This window comes from Struthio camelus, chromosome 1 (assembly GCF_040807025.1).
Source record: "Struthio camelus isolate bStrCam1 chromosome 1, bStrCam1.hap1, whole genome shotgun sequence".
NCBI classification, from domain to species: Eukaryota; Metazoa; Chordata; class Aves; order Struthioniformes; family Struthionidae; genus Struthio; species Struthio camelus.
The window spans coordinates 33,721,033-33,742,259 of NC_090942.1; positions in this window are offsets into that span (position 1 = coordinate 33,721,033).

A 21,227-nucleotide genomic window follows, 5' to 3' on the forward strand; every position below is an offset into this window, starting at 1 on the left:
TAGGCCTTAACTAAGGTTATTAAGTGACATTGTCTGTCGTCCTTAAACAGAGGGGTATTTTGGGGGGTGGGGAGGGGGGAATGTTCTGTTTTGTCCTGATGAAATGCCTTGGTCATTTCTGCTAGGGTGGAAGATAACACGCAATCCCAAAGACAGGCTGCAAGGATGCCTGGGATGGTGATTCAGAGGGGCTGAAGGGCGAACAAGTGTTTTACCGCTCACCGCGCTCGTCTGGTTTCTCTGCAGGCCGGGAGTCTGCATTTCTCGCCCTCGTACCAGCAGTCCTTTATCAGTGCAGTCCAAGGCTGACATCCCACATGCTGTTTATTCCTGTATATATTTTTTTCCAAATGTCATAATTTTTAATCATGAAAATAACATTTTAACACCAAGGCACGTTAAAAGAGAAGAGATAAAATAATACATTTCATGTTGTCATAAGTCTTAAAAGAAAAAAAAGACTTATCTGTTGTGAGGAATGTTTTTTTCTTACGAAGGAACATAAAAATAAAAAATGCCTTCCAACTGGAACAAGACCAGATCATGCTTATGAGGGTTGATTGCAGCTCTGGTCTAAAAGAGCAAAACGCAGGGGAGCGGAGCTGCGTGGTTGTGTTACCATACATTTCACTACTGGGGAACGAGTTAATGTCTCCGTCATCTCCACTCCTGGTAAATCCAACCCAGTAGAGACCAGTGGGGGGGATAATTTTTCCTGTGAAGCCAGCAAGGTGGCCTTATGTAAAAGGTTTTCTTGTTTCACTGAACAGCAATACTACCAGCTGATGTAGGAACGTTGCTCACCACAAATAAAGTTAAAATCTGTAGGATCTCTGGATCTTCCTCTCAAATGTAAGCATCCTTAAAGGGACAATGATAATTTTAGTACATCCATGACAAACCGATATAGTAAGTTAAGTTTATTATCATGCTAAAAAGAATACAAAAAACAAAAAATCAAGAGCACTATATTAATTGAAGAGTGAGATCAGAGATGCAATCTAGTCTATGCTTGATGGACTGCCCTGTAAGAGGTCTAGAAGGAAGAGGTGATGCAGCAGTGTTAGTATTATGCTTTCTGAATTTGGAGAGACTTAATTATTCCTTAGTAACATAATTCCTGAGAGTTTTTTCTTTTTTTTTGTAAACTAATGTTTTATTTTCAAAACCCATTCCTCCATGCACATTACAGAATGCTATCCTTGGTGTATTACATGGTTTCTGTATTTAAATACTTCCTGATTCAAGATGGGAATTATTTCGGTTTTGTTTTACATGGGTTATTCACGTTTAAGCCACTGATCGCAAATATGAACATACTAAGGACTCTATTAATATCCATTTTGTGGACCTACTGCTTTTTCAGGGCATTCAATGCCTGTTGAGGAGCCAAGAGAAAATGGATGTGATGTGGAGTGGAGTTTGACTGGCTAAAAGGAAACGGAGCAGCTATTACAAACCTCGCGTTGTGCTGCTCTAGAAGAAGAAAGGTTGGCAAACACCTGCTGGAGGAGGATGGATATTACTGATGGATCATGAGCAATTCTTTGAAAAAGGCGTTGCACTGAGGCATGTTTCTCTGTTTAAACACTCCCGCTTTTCCTATTTGGTACCTATTGCTGCATTTGTGAGGCTAAGCTCTTTGCTCCACTTTTTAGGTGCAGCCACCTGCATCACATACAGATTTTGCTCAGGTTTTCAGATGTCACTAACCTTATCATAGCGTGAACAGCGACATGGGCAGCTGACTGGCTTTGGCCAGTCACCACCTGGGAATTGTTTTCTGACCCATCAGATGCAGCTGGCACAGTCGCCAGTTCGTGGTGAACCCTGGGGCTCTTCTCTGGAGCAAGCGGATGCTTCCTCCTGGAAAGCGGGCATGGCTGCTGCCAGTAGAAGAACTGAGCTATGTGCAACTTGCCTTTCTCCAGCAATTAAGGCCAGTGAACCACATTAGACAGACATATGCAAAGAGAGATGTTTTTACTAAGAAGATGAAATAGCTCCAAGGAAGGGACTGTCTCATATACCATCCTCAGTGTAACAACTAGGGGTAGTGGGAAGCAGTTACAGGCATGATGTCAACTTCTGGTGTGAATTGTAAAGCGAAAATGACAACTGAGTTACATCCAGGCTTATGTGCTGCTTCTCACGCTAACTAGACTTTGGGGAGGGATAGAGCACAGAACCAAGTCCAAACTAATTAGTTCATAATTCTTACTGCGATACCCCCTCTTGAAAGCATCTTTTTTTAGTGAAGGTACAAAAACACCCACAAAACAGTTCCCACCAAGACCACAAAAGGCAGAAGTGACAGAGTGGTCCAGGAGATGACACACTTGTCCAACTGTAAATCTCAGTTTCCATCAGTTTAGTCAGTTTTAGATGATTTGATCCAATACATTTTCTGCACTACTTGGAGCTCATTCTGCTGATGAGCTGCAAGTGCCTGGGATGACCTCTCTCCACAGAGTGCATTTTTAAGCCTTGGAGGAAAAGAAGACCTTTTAAAATGTATGCTCACTTGTGCGTGAGATACACAGTTACATGCATATGCATATTAACATGAATGCTTTGGTAATGAAGAGACTTGCTACAAAATGTTTGTAAGTTATTTCAACCTCTAGATGGGTACACAAAGAAGTATTTTACTTTCTGTTGAATTTTAAGGAGCTCCATTGCCCACAACTCAATTTTAGAAGTAAGGCATTGGTTTTACTCTTTTATATATTTTAAATAATTCAGTCTCTAATTTCTCTGCTCTTTAGACAGATGGTAAAATGGATTAGCAAAGTCCTTCTTGGCCTAGGAACAAACAGTAAGCTTTGAATTTGCAACAGTGTCCTATGTCAGTCATTTATTGAGATAGGATGCTGGTCATCAAACCTCACAGTTTACGTTTTTTTGTCTTACTTCAGTTGAAAATAGCTACACTGCAATAAATACAGGACATGTAATGGTATTTGTTCTTCCAGTACTCTCCTGAAAGTATTTAACTTACTGCTGAGAGCTAGGAGCAAATCAAAGCTGATATCTGGCTCCAATGACAAAAATTTGAGAGCACAGAGAATTTTAAGTATGAACTGAATATAGGAAACTCTCATCTTGACAGTGGATAAGAAGCCAAAAAAGAGAATTAAAATTGCATGATGAAAGATGAAAAGGTTGAAGTCACTATTTTGACTACTGGACTTGCAGGAAAGATATCTGAAGAAAGAATGAAATGGAAAGTTAAGCAGGCGAATATTACGTGAAATTTACCACGGATCAAAATATTAAATTTTTGCACTTCAAAGGCAACCCTTTTATTTTCATAGGTTATTTAACCCCACCGGCAATCTCTGCAATGCATAAATATTTTTGATGGCATGCAAAGTGTCTTCATAATGGTATATAGACACTATACAATGAGCAGGTTGAACAGTATAAATATTCATGTCAGCAAAGATGCTGTCAAACTCCTGACTTGACATGATATCAAAAATTAAAATGTAAAAAGGATATTGTATTTTGTTCCCTCCCTTTTCTCCTCAAGTTTGGCACTTGGCTGCACGGTCAGGGTAAAGAAATGCTCCTGGAAGATTGTGTTTTGGTTCAGGTGCAAGGAATTCAAATGAAGGCTCCTCAAACTCGACAGTTTAATTTACTTCTCTTAAGCTCTTTAATACCAAACTTATCAGTTCTCTCTGTTAGGCATTAACTTGTTAAATGAGTCTTAATTATACATAAGCAGATGGAGATTTGAATTAAAATTACCTTACACTCGAGTGGCTTTAGTTCATTATAACATATCTTCCTCTTAATCATTTAGGCAGTCTCATCATCTTTCATATAGAAAGTTATTAAAGTATTCCAATTTCCATATTTCTTCAGATACATCCACTATTAAATGACAAGTAATACACATTAGTTGGTGACTTACACCATGCAATAGTTAGTGAATTATTCATGTCCGTAACAATTTTTGTACTTTTATGTAATCTGTATCATTTTATTTTCAAAGGTTTATATTTACAGAATGTCTCATATTTCACTTCATTTCAGTTTTCAGTGCAAGTTTGAATGCCTCACCATTTTCACTGGTGTGGAAAAAGAACAAGGTCGCCTCTAGTTTTTACACTGCTGTTAACTGAGAAGGAGAAGAAAAGGAAAGGAAGGAAACAAAGATTTCCAAAGAACTTCTCAAAAATCACAGTTATTCTTAACTTCCTTTGTCCTGCTTAAGCAATATAATCACCTCTAGAAACCTCTCCAAAACCAGAAAGAGGTTTCTCGAGATTATCCTGCCCTCCAAAATTAAAAGAAGTTTTTTGCCTGGAAGGAGAAAATTACGGAATTTTTTTTCAGGCTTCAGTGGCCATCATCTCACCTAACTGTAATGATCTCAAAGTTGGGATACTCGTTAAATTAGTCACCTAGGTTAAGTGCTTAAGTTAGCCCCAGGAATAGAGAGGAAGCATCTTCAAAAGACAGATCATTACCTTCTTTAGGAAAGAGGTCCTCTAGAGGACACCTGTCCAACTAATCCAGACTGGGTATCTAACTTCTATATGGCTTTAGCTGAGAGGGAGAAAAAAAATGTATCTTAAAGTATGTTAATACCCTTCAAAGCGGGGCTGGACAACAGGTAACTGGGAATGAAAAACATTTTTCTTCCTGTTTTTTCAGGGGCTCCTGAATACTTATGCTGAAAGAGTCACGTGTCTCTTTCAGACAGAGACCAACATCAAGCAATTTAATCAACCTCTGCTATGTACCTCCTGGGTAAAATTAAGAAAGAATTAGACAAAAAGTGACATTTTGGTTCCGGTAAGCAACTTACAACCACTCACAAAGGAAAGACCAGTGGGACTCTTCAAAGAAAAAAGCATCCCCACTAAAGGTAGCAGGCTATTCTCAGTATTCCTTTAGCTAATATATTAACCAGTTACATTCAGTGTAAAATAAAGGGTCTATAATACTGAAATGTTTGTGTTTGCCGGATGATGGAGAGTGGCAGCTGAGACAAAAGGATAACTTTGTACTGGCAAACACTGCCACCGTGATTGAGCCTGGGGACAGGTCTATGAGAAGCTGTTGCAGAAATAAAGTGCAGGTATTTGTATGAGCATGTTTAGGAGGAAAGAGGATCTGCAGTTTACATTTTGACCTCGATTGTCCTGGCTTACATCATGGGACCCTCAGCAAGATCCTTAGGCCACGTGGTCATTTCAGCTCCTAGCTCCTTTGGAAGCCTTGGTACATTGCAGGATGCAAGTTTAACTCAGTTATTCTCTATGAACCCTAGCTTTACTTCCTTAAGAAAGTGATAATGCTGCTTCCAGACTTGCAGAGATGTTATGAGAAAAAACATCAAAGCTACTGAGAAGCCCCTGAGAAGTTGGGGATCTATCGAGGTGCAATCTGCGAATTCAATGTGAGGCGCTCCCTGCACTAGTCTTTAAAAACTTCAAAACCTAGCTTGAATATACAGCTTATTTTAATTTTTTGTTGTTTTTTCACCTTCCTGCAAGAACTCTAAGGATTGGTAGCATAAAGGTGAGCAGAAAAGCTCACATGATTTGTCAAATTAAATGCTCTTCCAATTAGATTTCTGTGTTCTAAATAGCAAGCCAAAAGTGGCCTGCAATCCTCATTATGAAATCATCTGGTAGGAGCCTATCATTGCCTCTTGACACTTTTCAGAAGATTTTATGATGAAAAAGGGAAGTGCAAAGTTGCAGAAGGGCTCGATTTCCATTCCTGGAGTGCATGGGGTAGAGGGGAGGGGATGTCTATAATCTCAAAAACAAAGGGTTACAGAAACCAAATGAAGCAATTTCTGCTTTTCCTATTAACCACCAAAGAAAACCAGGCAGAGGATGCACTAAAGCTTAGGGCACCATGTTCTGTACACTTGCTTTTTCAAGTAATAAAATTATAACCCATCTACAAAGTTTGTCTGATTGCTGACACTCACCACAGGCCCCTAAAGAGTTCATGCATTCTCCAGACCAGCTACCCAGCTGAAGGTGTGGAAGGAGGTACCTTTAAACTGGGATACATCTTGGAAATCATTAGTGTTTCAGGTTGCTGATGCTGAGGGCCCTGTTTTCATGAAGACTCTTTGTTCAAACGCAAAAAGCTTCTATTCAAATAACGTGACAGACAAGCCAGAGGAGCAAACTAACATGGCCAACTTAGGAAGCTCAAGATAGATCCATAATCCCCCTTTCACAACCTGTGGTATTTAGGTGGGCAAAAATAGTTTCCCATGTTGTTTTGCATAACACATGGCTAGTTTGTGTTATTTATGATCATTCTGTAATTACTGATATGCATGTGTACTGCTAGGATTTTGGGGGTCATGCCCCAGGTTGAAAAGGTCTTGCAAGCAGTTGGTCTCTGGTGGGACACATGTTGTTTCGAGAGCCTTGAGGCAGAAGTTATTTTATCCTGCCTTCGCATGTGTTATGACTGGCATAGAGCTATTCAGTTGTGAATAGAGAAGTGAAACAAAAATCAAAGCATGTAACTCCTTATGAACATGACCAAAACATTTCTGATGCAAGACAGCCATGCAGAGAGACAGGGAAATCCCACCATGAACTGCTGAGATCTAGGACATGAGCGGTAAGAAGGAAATATATGGATGTTGGGAGTTAACATATATATAGATATATGTGTATATATATAATATATACATGTATATATTACATACATATGTGTATGTCTACACATCATTATGCAGAGCCTGACTGCTGTACATCCCTAACTAAATGAACAAAGCAACTGTTTGGTGATTGTAATAGAAGTTTGTGATACCACTGAAAACATAATTTCCTTGTACACCTATGAAATTTTATTTCATCCCTGAAATAATAACTGTTTGGACCTTGGATTGTGACTGGCTCTTAGCCAACCCACACAAACTGTACTCCCGCATAGTCTCATAACCACATGGTTAAGGCTGATGAAGAAAATCAAGGGCACCACATTAGTTCCTCACCATGCCACAGTGAGGACGAGTGCAACTGCAATCGGTTGCTGATGAGAAAACCCTTCTGGAGATGGCCAAATGCTGGAGAACATGACACCGTATGTTAAAATCAGTCTGACGCTTGCACCGAGGAGGCTGTTAATTTATATAGGATATTCTGTGTCTGGTTAGTGTTACGGACTTTGTTAGCCCAGTAACGTATGGCTAAATTTGATTCAGCTCAAATCTAACACTCTGATCTGGGGGTGTCAGCTGTCACTCCCTTGGGCTGTGCAAATTGCTTGTTTCCTGCTGGTATGTGCTGTTTCCTTATGGCAACATGGACCTCAAATAAGGCTTAAACAAATAAAGAATCTTAAATATATTTGGGGGGTGGGGGGGGGGGGTTAAGAGTAGTGTAGTCTGAATTTTGAACTACTAAAGGATAGGAAAAGTGGGAAGGTTTGCTTATAATACCTTTCCAAACCAACGTATGGTCTGGAAAAGTCAAAGGTAAACAAAAACTATCACATAACCTAAAAAAATATCCTGACCTTAGGCAACTGATAAAATATTACCAAGGCAAAATGTATGATGCAAGTTTCAGCTGGGGGATTCTGAGCTTCTTTAACCCTAGACCTCTGTACAATATTGAGAGGGATGTTACCTTATTTACTTATTTTCTGAGCCTGGGTAAGTTATCAAGGGCACAACAATCCCAGAAAGAAAAGAAAAGCAGCAGCCCAGGTCAACGTGTCTACATGAGGAGCTTTTTACTCATAGCGTTATGGATAGGCCCACTGATAGCACCACATGATGAAGGGTCCTCTCTGGTTACAGAAGCGGATCAGTAAAGCTGGCTGCACGCTCTTGGCCGTCCAGACATACAGCTATATCACACTGGTCCAGGAGACTGGGATCCAACACAGTGTCATGGCAAGTGAACAGGCAGGGAGAGGTCAAGAAGATTTGTGACTCTCTGAGACTACAGTGATAGGAGTCAGATACTTTTTTCACCCCATTCCCTATTTAACAACTTCATTAATGACCTGGACAATGGGGCAAAGTGCACCCTCAGCAAGTTTCTAGATGATACAGGACCAGGAAGAATGGCTGAAACACCAGGGGGCTGTGCTGCCATTCAGAGGGACTTCAGCAGGCTGGAGAAATGAGCTGACATGAACCACCTGGAATTCAACACAAGCAAGTGCAGAGTCCTGTACCTGGGGAGGAATAACCCCATGCACCAGCACAGGCTGGGGACCAATCATTTGGAAAGCAGCTTTGCAGAAAAAACCTGGAGGTCCTGATGGATGACCAGGTGACACTGAGTTAGCAACGTGCCCTTTCAGCAAAGGCAGCCAACGGTCTCCTAGGCTGCATTAGGAAGAGCATTGCCAGACAGTCGAGAAAGGCAATCCTTCCTCTCTGCTCTGCGCTGATGAGGCCACAGCTGGAGTACTGGCTCCAGTCCTGGGTCCCGCAGGGCGAGCAAGACACATACCCGCTGGAGCGAGTTCACTGAAGAGCCACAAAGACGATTAAGGGCTTGGAGCCCCCGACATACGAGGAGAGACTGAGGGAGCTGGAACTGTTTAACCTGAAGAAGAGAAGGCTCAGGAGGATCTTATCAATGTGTATAAACACCTGATGGGGGGTGGGGGGAGGGGGAGGGAGGGAAGGCAGCTCACAGATGCAGAGCCCTTGACACATTTATGTATAAAATCCACTCCGTTCCTTTCTTATCAAATACTGCAGTATCCTAATGGATGTGGTCCCAGCTACCAGCAGTGCAGTTCCAGACCACGCAACCTAGCAGACCAGGCCAAACTCATCTTCTCCCAGCCCACATCTCCACTAGTGTGGTTGGATTAAGTGTCCAAACCCACTGTTTTGGCTCTGAAGATTCTGGAACAAAACAATGTCTTGCCCCCCGGCCCAGGCAACCTCCAACCAGCTAATGAACGTAATGTTAATTTCTAATTGCATCATGTTAGCAGCTTGACACTGCATTTTACCAATGCTTGTTTTTCCAGGATATAGTATAGAAATGTAATCACATTAACATTTGGAAAGCAAACACGGAGGTGGTATAAATTGTTGATGCAATCTTCTTTAAAGCAGCTTGTTTGAACAGTGCATTGGTGTGTGAGAAAATGCCTTTCAGTCTATCTAAATAGCACAATGCTTGCAGTCCACTGCAGAAAAACGTATACATTGTTTTTAAGGTAACAGATGTTCATTCACTGTATATTCCCATGAGTGTCCAATATTTTGTCTGCGTTCTGTTACCATTTGTCTTAGACCTACCTGTGAGCCAGCACAGCAGTTTCTTAGACACGAAGTCACCCCTCTGACACGTCACGTGCAGCAATGGTGTATTTTGTTGACATATATTCCAGTAAGCCTTTCTCTGTTTTTCCTTTCTGTAAGTGGGACCATTAATTCTTCTGACTTGCATTGTCAGACTAAAAATGGCAGCTACAGTACAGAAATGCTGCAAAGATGTTTGGATTCCTCAAACTCTGAAGATCAGCCTTTATACCAACTAATTAAGTTTTCTGCTTGCTGCCATTGAAAGCTTCAGTCAGATATAATTAAAACTGAGCAGCAGATGACAGCGGTGGCATTTGTCAGAATCATCCAGTGGTTCAAATACCAGTTCTGACAGAAATGTCAGACTGATAACATTCCCATCTTCCCAATGCATGCCAGGAAAAGCAGGAAGAACTTTTATTATAAAAGCCTGTCTGATAACCTTTATGAATCCCAAAACACCAGTGCTACACACAAAATTTCATTATCCTAAGAGAGGATGTTCATTTTCTGTGAAGTAAACCCTGCAGTTCTTTAGGCTTCCTTGTACCTTTTGGGACACACTTTCAGAAATTCAGAGCGTTTAAAAAAAACAAACAAACGAAAACACACACGCGCGCACACTCATATCCTGAAGTACGGGTGATTCCAGTCCAGCAGACTTCTAAGGTAGAAGAGATTCCTTAGTGACTTAATGACCTGAAACCAAGTCAACATATCCCTCATCCAGAAAGGGCAAAGCCATAACACAAGCCTTGTGGTGCATGGAAAGGTGAGAAGAAATGGTCCTCTCTCTAACTACCCTGGAGTTTAAAATAGAACTGTTAACGCTAAAGAACACAGGAAAATTGACTAAACATAGGAAGACAGCAGAGAACAAATGCATAGAGAAAGATTACTTCTGGGAATATTTTTGGATTACATTTGCTGCAGCTTCACATGGAAGTTCTTCCTACTTTGCCTCATCAGTTTTGCTAGTACATTGCTAGTACATATTCTCTCCCTGCCAGTTTGTCTTTCTTACTTGAGAAGTCGGAGTGGTTCTCCTTTTTGTTTTTAACGAAATGAGTGCAAAAAAGAGAACATACCAGAAAGGAGATCAGCGGCACTCTGAAACAGCAGTGGTGTAGATGTCATCTCAAAGTCCCTCAGCTCTGTTTTGCCTGTAGCAATTATGCATTTCCTGTGTGTTGGCCAGAAAGCAAACCTCATCACAACAAACTAAATGAGAGAGGGCCTGCGGCTTGTGGGAAGAATCCCCCACACTGTGGGTGAGGGCCCTTAATTCCCCTCATCTGCTTGCCAAAATCTCTCAGCAACAGCTGAATGTTGCTAGATGGTCCAGTTAGGGGTATAAATGAGAATTTGGGTCCCAGTTTCAGATTGAGCAAGGCAAAGGAAAATCGAGTATCACTTACCTAAATGTTGGTAATGCTGCAAAATTCTCCCCGTGTGCCCAGAAAATCAGGTAGCTTCTCCTACAAACCCCTGAGAAAGACCCGTACAGTGGTTTAGTGGATTGGGATATGCCCTGAGAGCACAGAGCAGGGAGCACTCTGCTCCTGAAGGTGGGGTAAGTAGGATCTGGTTTGCAGCACAGCTGCTGACAGTTCAGCTGGACTGATGCAGGTCCTGACAACCCGCGCTGATTGCAGGGGGGGAATATCCTCACAGCAAAGGCACATATCTCAAATGCCCAAGTGGGCAAACGAAGACTTTAACTTATCACCACTGAGCAGTGGCTTGCTGCTTGCAAACCTGTCCCATGCCTCCTCACTTTCTCATTCTTAGCTAACCGGTTTCTTGAATGTGCTGGGGCTGGATAGGTCTCTGCTTGGGCTGCTGTGGGGAGAGGAAAGGAGAGGAGTGGGGCTGATGAAGCAGTACGCTTTAGCACTGCAAAAGGGCATCCGGCGGAGTTGGAGCTCACAGGCGCGGTTGGGAGGTTGGGAGTCCTGCACACCACTCCGAGGTGAAAAGACACTTCTCTGCCTGCCACATTCAGACACGGGTGGTTGTGCAGCCTTGGAGACAGGAGGCTCTCCATGTGTCTGGGACTCTTTGCTGTTAAAATTGTCTGCTGCTGAGCCTTGCTCCCAGCTCCCAGCTGCTGTTATGCTGAGCCACTTACCCTTCCTCTTCCGGGCGCCATCCTCACAGACCAGCATGCTTGCTGCTCTTGTTCAAGGGCTGATACCCCTCTAGATGGTCAAATCCCTTCAACTGGGGAGCAGATGAGAAAAAAAGACTTTATTTCTAGTGTAGCAGTTCTAAATAAAAAGCTCTGTATACTTGAAAGTCATCCTAGACTGGAGAAACTCACAGAACAGCAGAGTGATGATGCTGGCTCTGCCACAGGGTGCCTGTGTTACTGTGGCAAATGGCATAGTCTCCCTGTTTCCATATCTGCCTCTGTAAAACTGAATGACAGTTATTACCTGAAATAATAAATTAGTTATCATCTCGATCGGGTTTTGAATGTAAAGCATTATGAAATGCTAACTGTACCTTAAGCTGGACTATCATTTGCCTTTTGTCGCTATGCAAAGGCATGACAAACCATTAAAAATAAGATTGACTGCTGCTAGTGAGTGATAGTTACATTATAGTCACAAAATCAACCACTAGCACTAATATACTTTTTAAAATGCTACCTTTGGAGGAAGAACCTGTTCCTTTACTCTTCCACTTCACTGTTCTCTGTTACCATCAGGAAAAATATCTCCTAGCCATGGTCAGACCTGATGCCCTGTTAGTGTCTTAACTACCTGAACAGCTCTTTCTATTGGTGATGCGTAAGCATTTCTATTATACTGCTTTTTTTGAATGGGTGATGAGCAGGTTCCTGGTCCATCTACTTGCAGGGGGACTTTTACTGAATTATTACCTTAGCTCTGTAACTGTTCAAGTTTGCAGATGAAGGCATTTGATCAGCTCTGTACCAGCATTTCTCTTTTGCTCTCTGTCTCAGCAGACCACATCATGCTGTACCGTGCTCTGAATGCAAAAGCACCGTCTTCTAACTAAGCTCTTTTCTTTGTAGTAAATAATCAAAGAACATTTGTGCTTTCCTTTCTTTTGACCTTTATTAGAAAAGTAGGCACCTTAATCAGGATATTTTGAGATGAGAGCGAAATCTGGAAGGGTTCTATTTCATGATGTAAAGGTCTCAGAGATCACACTTAGTATTTGTGGCAATACTGCACTGAAATTAACATATTATAACAGATTGTGTCAGGCTGGATTGCAAACTTTTCTGAAGAAGGGTGAGCAGAAAGGTCACATTCCTCATCAGCTCATATATTAGGCTGCATCAGAGTATCTGAAGAGGTTAAATTCTTCTTCCAGGAAATAAAATCACAGTTTCCCATTTTCAGGTCCTAGCTGTGCCTCTGAATTTCCATCTACCTTGAGCAAGGCAGCTAGCTTCATTAGATAGTCATATTATTTTGGTTTCAGAAAGGATCCTTGTTTAAATTATAACATGCCATTAGTGAAGGTCCTTTTGCGGTGACTGCAGTTAATATAGAGAGTTTCACCTACACACAAGTGCATACTGTGCCCTTTGTATTCTGTCAACAGGAGGACCTGTAGAATGATCTTCTGCTCACAGAACTGATTTAACACCTTTTGCTATTATGCAAATAAAATAGGAAAATAGTTTCCCAGTTTCTGTCAATGGGCTGGAGCAGGCGGCTCAGGACTGCTTACTCAGAGCACAGTGCATAATGGGAAATGCCTCCACATCCATGTCTGTCATGCCTCACAATAGGACAACAGTAGAGCATTGTGGCACCCAGTCCCATTCAGAGCAAGGATAATGCATAGCAGCTCAAGTGGAAGGATGAGGTTTGCCTTAGCTTCACGCTTCAGACTGCTATCAGAGTGACAGGTTATTTTCCGTTGGTGGTTTGAAAGTCGTTTTATTTTACTAATCCTCTTGTCGAGGAATGAAAATGGAGTCTTCTCTTCTGTTAAACACTGCTGCAAAATCACACGCCTCCCAGTGGCTTTGTTTGGGCCCACACTGCCTTTGAGCAAGCAAGGTTAAAAAACGTGAGATCCACTTCCCTTGTGCCCTGCCTTTGCCTCTGCATGCCTGGGCTAGTGGGCAATGCGAGTGAGCTCAAAATGCCAGGGCACTGTTTTGGGGATAGAGCCTGCTCTTGTGAAAACAGAGGCAGACAGCTTAACTTATGTGGGGGAAGAGATGGACATGAATGAACATCTGCCGTGCTTCATGGCACGATGAACAATGCAAGGTTATCACTAGAAAGCCAACCAGTTCTTTTCAGAATGTATAGTCTCTCTAGGACGTGTCCCACAGAACCACAGCCCGATCCTAGATAAAATATTGCATTTTAATATTTTTTTCCTTTTTATTTAATTTCTTCCTAGCCTTTTTTCTCTCCTTCCTTTTTTTTTTTTTTTTTTTTTTTACAAAAGCATGCTGTCTTTCAATTAACATAGTAATGACCTATTGTCACCTGTTACCATGCTAATCCTGAGCTGGTGTGAAATTACTTTATAATAAACACTATGGAGTTCTGACTTTCAATTAATTTTTCACATGCTGTGCTAAATCAGATTAACTGTACCCCACCCTTTTGACCACGGACATAATTCCTTCCTTATAATGAAATAGAGGATTAATTTATATGAAGCATATCTATACACGTTGGCAAATAAATGTAAAGATACACTTTGTACCATATTCGCATTGCTCGCCACGTCAGGTTGAACACAGTCTGTGTGAGATTATTAATTTTTGTGATCACTGGGGTGATGAAGGACATTGCTGAGTTTTTTATTATTATTATTCTCACTAAATGTTTTCAACTAAGAACGGGTAAAGAAATGGAGTACTAAGAGATTGGTACCTTCCACAGAGGATTATGCTGTACAGCATTACGCTGAACTGAAGAAAATGTAAACACTGCAAAATTAAAACCAATCACCATTAATTTGTTAAATTACCTGTCATCCTCCTTGGATGTACATATTTACAACCTGACCAAACATAATAAATGCAGCTGTTTGGTCTTTTTCATAGCCATTAACATTATGAAGCTGGTCAATAGCTTGAGCAAAGTCTTTCAAAACTTGTAGACCAATAGGGGGAAACGGATAAGACAAAATTTCTTAAAATTTCTCCATCTTCAGTGCAGAAAAGACTTCCAAAAACCCTTTCTGTTTCTGGTAGCTTCAGAGGTGCATCAGAACTGTAATGCATAACGTGCCATTTCTATAATCAAAAAGTAATATAAATCCAAAGTTGACCTTTGCAAAGTTTCTCCTTGCACTCTTTGCCTCTCTGTGGCTTAATTTTGATGCCTGAAGGTGCAGAATCATTACAGATATGAGTTTGCCCTTTGGAAAAGTAAAAAAGATGAAAGTGGAGCATTTCTGCAAACTCACAGATGCCTATCTCTCCATGTGCTAGTTGCTCCTTTGATTGAATTGGGCAGCTTACCTGGTCCAAAATCTGAAGACTTTCACTCAGTTACTTAAAGCAATTTAGCTCCTTGAAAATAGTATGGGCAAGCTATCTAGGCAAACCACATTTTAATGTGCTTTTTCTGCTTCCTGTGCTGAGCTGGACTGTTTAGAGCCAGACTGGAGCACTCTGCACCATGCTGGACCACTCTGTAAAGACTAGCTGGTGCCTTAAGGCAGAGCAGCACCAGCACTGGTCCAGAGGCTAGATTCACCTCTTATCTACGAGACTTAATTTCTGGAGCAGCCTGTGGACTACTTTTTGCTGATCCAGAAGGTAAGCCAGAGGAAAGGCCAGGTGCACCCTATGCTTCAGCAGGAGTGAGTTTAGTGATCAATATTGTCCCTTCAGGGACAGCACGTGACTGACTTCAGGCAGAGAAGACCATCTCAGAGAGCCTTTCCAAGAAAGGCCCCAACCTCACCCGTCATAGGGTTTTGTAGGTTGCCCAAACCCCGTTTGAAAAAGTTGGCCACTGAGAGAGAGAGCACAGCAGTGCAGAAAGGCTTGGCAGCTGAAGCTCTTGCCCAAGTGGGTGCTCTCTGTTTTAGCCATTCCCACACCATCTAGGCTCTAAGAAATATAAAAATGGTCCAAGCAAGCATCTAAACTGCTATGATTCTCCTACCCCGAGAAAAGTCAAAGTGCCGCTTTCCCAGTCTCCTTCTGGACTCCTGGACTCGGCTTAGAGGAAAGCCATCCTTCAACTTCCTTTCAGGATAATTTAATGCCGTTAGTCATGAAGTGAGTGCACATTTCTTTTCCGGTCTCTTTAATGATGTGGGTGCTGTAAAGGCAACTCAGCCTCTAAGCTAGGAGGATGGGAGCACACACACAGGACAGGTCTAGATCTTCTCAGAACTATAGTGCTCCCATGAGGGTGTAGCACCTGATTTTAGATGCCAAGAAAGCTTTCCGGTCAGCCATGAAAGTTTCCAGCACATTTTAGAGAACTGCAGGCTTGGGCAGGAGTAGAAATTGGGCAGACTGGATTTAGAATGCCTGAATTTCTGCCACTCTTTTAGTTTTCTGATAGAATTTTTTTTTTAAGAATCATTTTTTTTAAGTCACTTTCCAGACTTTACACTAAAGAAAAAAAAATCATGCCCAGCTCCTTTTTGGAATAAGAGATTATTAGGACATGCACAATGCTTTTTTAGTATTATTTAGACTTAAAAGAACAGGGCTAGCTGAGGTAAAGGATGCTTTTCATTTTTGTTTATATTACAGTTTTGAATAAAGAAAGAGTACTGTTGTTCACAAGAGAAAAAGTCATCAGATATTTAGTGTTTATTGGCTTATTACTGGAATTTCAATGAACTCTTTTTGATTGCTTTTGTCATACTATTTGTGAAGTCCAAGTATACAATAATAAGAGGGAAAACAATGTGCTCACGTAGAAAGATTAAGAAATAGAAAAACAGTCTGCAGCTTGAGAGAGGTGGGCATTCTTGTCACTGTGGTGACAGGTTGTATCAATAAAGCATATGAACTGGTATTAGCATTTGGAGTAATGCATTCCAGCAACAACAAGGTGAGCTAAACCTAGTTAGATTAGGTCAAACAAGCACAATCTCCACAAGGGGATTAGTGTGGTCAGAAGAGACATCAAATTATTTTTTCATTTTTCCTTAGGACTTTCTATTGCATGTCTGTGATGAAAGGTCTTATCTCTGCCTTTTATTATGTAGCTTTTTAACTGTATGTATGATCTGGCTTGGATGGATTACAGCTTTGTTATTGACAATCTGCTTTCAAATGCAAAAGAAAAAATGCAGAAGTAATAGTTGATGCTTTCTGTACAATGAAAGCACGAAATAAATATTAATCATTAATAGCCTTCTTCTCTTTATTATTTTGAAATGTTTTATCAAGTGTCCATGACAAACTTCACCAATGCCACCACTTCCCCCTAACTGCAACTAACAAGCCAGTGCATATACAAGCTGATTACAATCCTTAGTCACATTACTATAATCTGTCACACACACATATCTCTTTCAACCATCTTCTTTGCTTTGAAGGAAGCAAAGAGAGGAGAGATCACATAAAATGCTCCTGTCATTGTTGCCTAGAGAGGAGAAAAGCCTTCAGCTACCCAATTACGGTATTCCAGTCAGCAAAGCTCACTCCAGTTTCCCCATCGGATGTTAAACTATTGACAGCTCCTGTCTGCTTATGCATTGCAAATCAGTGTGTCCAAAAAGTAAACTGGGATATATCAGTAGTCACCCCATCACATAAAACAGGTCACCGGCCTATTCCTTTGTTGCCTTGCCCTTCTCCTTTACTAGGAATAGGAGATTAATGAAGGCATGTTGGGGAAGTACCATACCACATTTCAGTCTAAAGCAGTTGGTGAGTGCTGATAATGTTCCTGCCTCTGTCTATTTCTACAGTTTTGATCATGTGATACAAAGTGATGGAAGAGTGGTGATGCAGGAGCTGCCATGATCAACCACCAGGCAAAAGTGATGATATCTAGGGAGATTTGCATTCCACTGTGCTAAGGGCATTTGCCGTAAGGCGGAAGAGCTGCCTACCACACGTATGGGCCATTTTGACCAACGAAGTGTGTCATCAAGTTGTCCTTTTCACCAGAGCCTACCGTGGATTTTCATTTGCCAGGTTCCTGTGCCTGCCTGCTTCTGGCTCTGTCCCTTTTGGAAACATGCTCCAGGCAGAAGGCTGAGAGACCATAACAGGAGCCCTTTCTTCCAGCTATGGGTAAGGAGAGGAGGACGCAGAAAAGCTCAGGCGCTGCGGACAAAGGAGAGAGGAGAGGATTGGTGGGGGGCAAACTCTGAGGCTGAGTTAAAGAGGTTAAATATACAGAGACATGAGTAATTTAGCTAGAGCTTTGGGACAAAAAAGAGAAAGAATTGTATTTTCATAGAGGCTGGGATCATGAGTTTTCCTGAGGATGATTAAAGACAAGTTCCTGAGTTTCAAATGTCACATGGTGCTGCTCTAAGCGGTAGGGTAATGTGAAGCACCATTACTGTTCATATGAAATGTCCAAAGTAGCCTAAATATGTAGAGTAACCAAACCTCCACCTTCAAATGGTGGGAGGAAGGGAAGCATCCTCTGAGTAGTCCTCAACTGCAGTTTTGTAAAATCCATGAAAAAGGAGAAAGATACAATTGAATAGTCTCCTGGTGGCTGTTGTATTATCGTAATAAAGACATTTTTACTGGGAATGAGCAAGTGAAGTAAGATCTAGCTGGACATGGACACCTTTCCCAGAAAGCTGCAGATTAGAAGAAAGTTTGTCATTAATGACATGCCAGTGAATATAAAAACACCGTCCCAAACCAGGAGTCACTGTCAGATGGTGTGCCTAAACAGCTGGAGAATCAGTTCATTACAAGCTGTAGCAAATGAATGTGTTTTTAGCTCTTCAGCTCAACACCCAGGACAGATGTAATTCAACTGGCAATTTTTGTGCTCAGGACGTTTGAATATAAAGGCAGCTATTCACTGACACCACTGATGAGGAAGAACACACGCAAAATAGCTATCTTTAATGAGTTCAAGAAGTAGGTCATTAACAAGAAAGTAACTGTGATAGAATTGGTGTCTGTAACAACAGATGGAAGCACAGGTATGACAGCATCCAAAGCTTCATTGCCCATAATCATCAGTGAGCACTCTGTGGAAAAGTGAGGTTAGCAGTGGTTAAAAAAAAAAAAGCAGTAACTCCATTTGAGTCAGAGGCCTTTATGTTTCAAAGGCTGCTTGATTAAGCTGCAGCAGCTTGTAACGATCTAATTTTGCACACAGAGATGAATGTGACGTATGAGCAAAGGTATGGTTTTCCTAGGGTTTCTCCTCTGTTTAAGATCAATATCTTCAAATCAGGAAGTGAAAATTCTCTTATTGTCCTTCTGATAAGATGAGTTTACTCTTCATTTCTTATTTCTGAGTGACTTAGCTACAAGGCAAATGATTATAAAAGTTGCCAGAAAATGGAGGATTATTACTGAGATGCTTCATGCAGGGAGTTCATTCAAAGTTGGCTGAGTGAATAACTTGGAAGAAAATATTACAGCATTTCATGGCCATATGAGGAACCTTGGAGAATGCGAAGACAAGAGTAAGTAGAAATATAGAGAGGAATCATGACTATTTCACATAGACTGGTAGGATGGTCCTACCCCTGGCTCATCCTGAGGCTGGGCCACTGCACAGTTGGGAATGCAAGAGCAGAAGGCATAAACAAGCAGGATCCTCACTCAGAGTGCGACCCACAGACAAGGGCTCGCACTCCTTAACGCAAGATTCATGTACTGCTTTGTGGCAGAGGTCAGGTGTCAGGAAACGGCTCCAGGCTGTGAGTCTCTGTCACAGGCATCTAACTCAGGTCTACCAGCCAGTGTCAAAGTTTCAGGGGGACAGGGGTTTGCAGCAAGGCTGCCTCATCAGTGTTTTCCACTGACGCACTGAGCATTGCCCAGTGTTCTGGCCACTGTGAACCACGTAACTGTCCTACTCACCCTGCTCCAGGGAGAGGGGATACGTGTGCCAAGCCTGTCTCTGTGGCTCCAGAGAGCTGGGCCTCAGCTTTTAGGCTCTGCACTTCTCAGTGCTGAGATAGCTGAGTTATTTTCCTGGGTGAGTCTGGCCTAGAGGTCAGGAGCTTTGTTGCTGTAGGTAATGCTCTACTGGACACCAGCTGTGATGCCTTCATGTGGGCCAGCACCAGAAGGAACTGAGACACACCTTGGCGGGAGGCTGCACTGGTATTTGCTGGCAGTGACTGAGGGCCAGATACAGGAGCTCTGGGTTCGGCAAATACTGGCTCTTCCTAGGGCTCCCAAGGCTTCTCATCCAATTTCAGTCTTTTCTCTGGCACCTTGGCCCAAACTCGTTGCTCAGCTATGCCTTATTCTCAGCTTACACTTAAGCTCCTTGTTCCCACTCAACAAAGACCATTACCTTCATCTCCTTCACTGACTCTCTCATTGTGAGAGTCACTGCTCCCTCTCCCCCAGTCCCACCTTTTCTGCATGATTAGCTCCAGGCTCCTCCTAACCACCCTATCCATCTCCTGCTAGGTCTCCCTTCCCTCCCTGGTTTCCAAGGCAACATCATCCAGTTCCTGCATCCAAGGCTAACATCACTCTTTCCCCAACCCTCAGCTTCCCGGTATAATTAGTCCCTGACCCCCAGCTCTTTCTCCCAGCAGTCTAGCAGTCCCACGGTAAGAACATTTTTCAAGCCATAGCAATGACTTAGGCAGACCTCCTGGCTGACTGTGGGTCATCTATAGGTTCCAGCTGAATTTCACAGAAAATGTGAATTTTCTTGCTTGAGTAAACTCTATACAGTCTTAGTAAGAAATGTGAATTTCAAATTTACCACCAATGTGTAGATCAGTCAAAGCATGGAGAACAGGCTGAGTGAAGCAGGTCAGTTTAGCTCTCCATCTGTTGGTGGAAAGGCTGAGCGTGCAAGAGGCAGGGCAGGTGTGCCAACCCGGTTCATGGATCATGCCCCTAACTGGTTTAACCACTGCTCCAGTGAGGGAGGGAGGTGCAGTTAACATAGGCTGTTCAGGTTTCCCAAAGGGTTTCAGCAAGGTCCTACATCAATGGTTCCTTAAGGGCCTAAGCTGCTAGAGGAAAAGAGGGAAGATTATCAAGTTATTTTTATATTATTATTTCATATATATATACTTATATATATATGAATATATATAAATTATACATACACATACATACATACATACATACATACATACATACATATATATATATGAAAAGAAGACAGAAACAAATGGTCAGTTTTCCCAAAGAAAGGAATCATGTCAGAAATTTCTTGGGGTGACTTGTGTTGTTTAACAGATTTCATAAATGCCCTGGATAAGAGATAAATGGTGAGGTGACGTACTAATAGCTATGATTATTTATGCTAAGTGGTGCAGAGTACTGCATACTAACCTAAATATTAAATGGTACAAAGCTTACCAGAGTAGTGAAGATAAGGACTGATTGTGAAGAACTGAAAAGGAACTGAAGCTGTTTAAAAATATAGTAACTGATAAAGTGGCAAAGGAAATCCAGTTTAGGTACATGTAAAGTGCTAAACACTGGAGATCAGAGTGGAGCACCCCAGCAGGCCGCAGCCTGGCTCAGTCCCATAGATGCTGCTAAAATATAAATGAACAAATATGAATAAATTTGAGCTGCAAACAGGAACACACTGAAACTGAAGAGAGACAGAAGAGTTTCCTTCTCTTCCCCGGTCTGTATTTACTAAATAGGTATGATCCAGTTGTGTGGGGGTCTCAAAGGTTTCAGTGCTACATTCTAGCCTCCCAAATGACTTGGTAGGTCATTAAAGACCTGAACTTAATAGATGAGTTCAGTTGTAGCTCTGTTAGGGCTTCCCTGCTTTTCAGCAGATCACTCTAGTCTAGAGCCTCTAAGGCGTCTGGGTGTCTGGGCACCTAA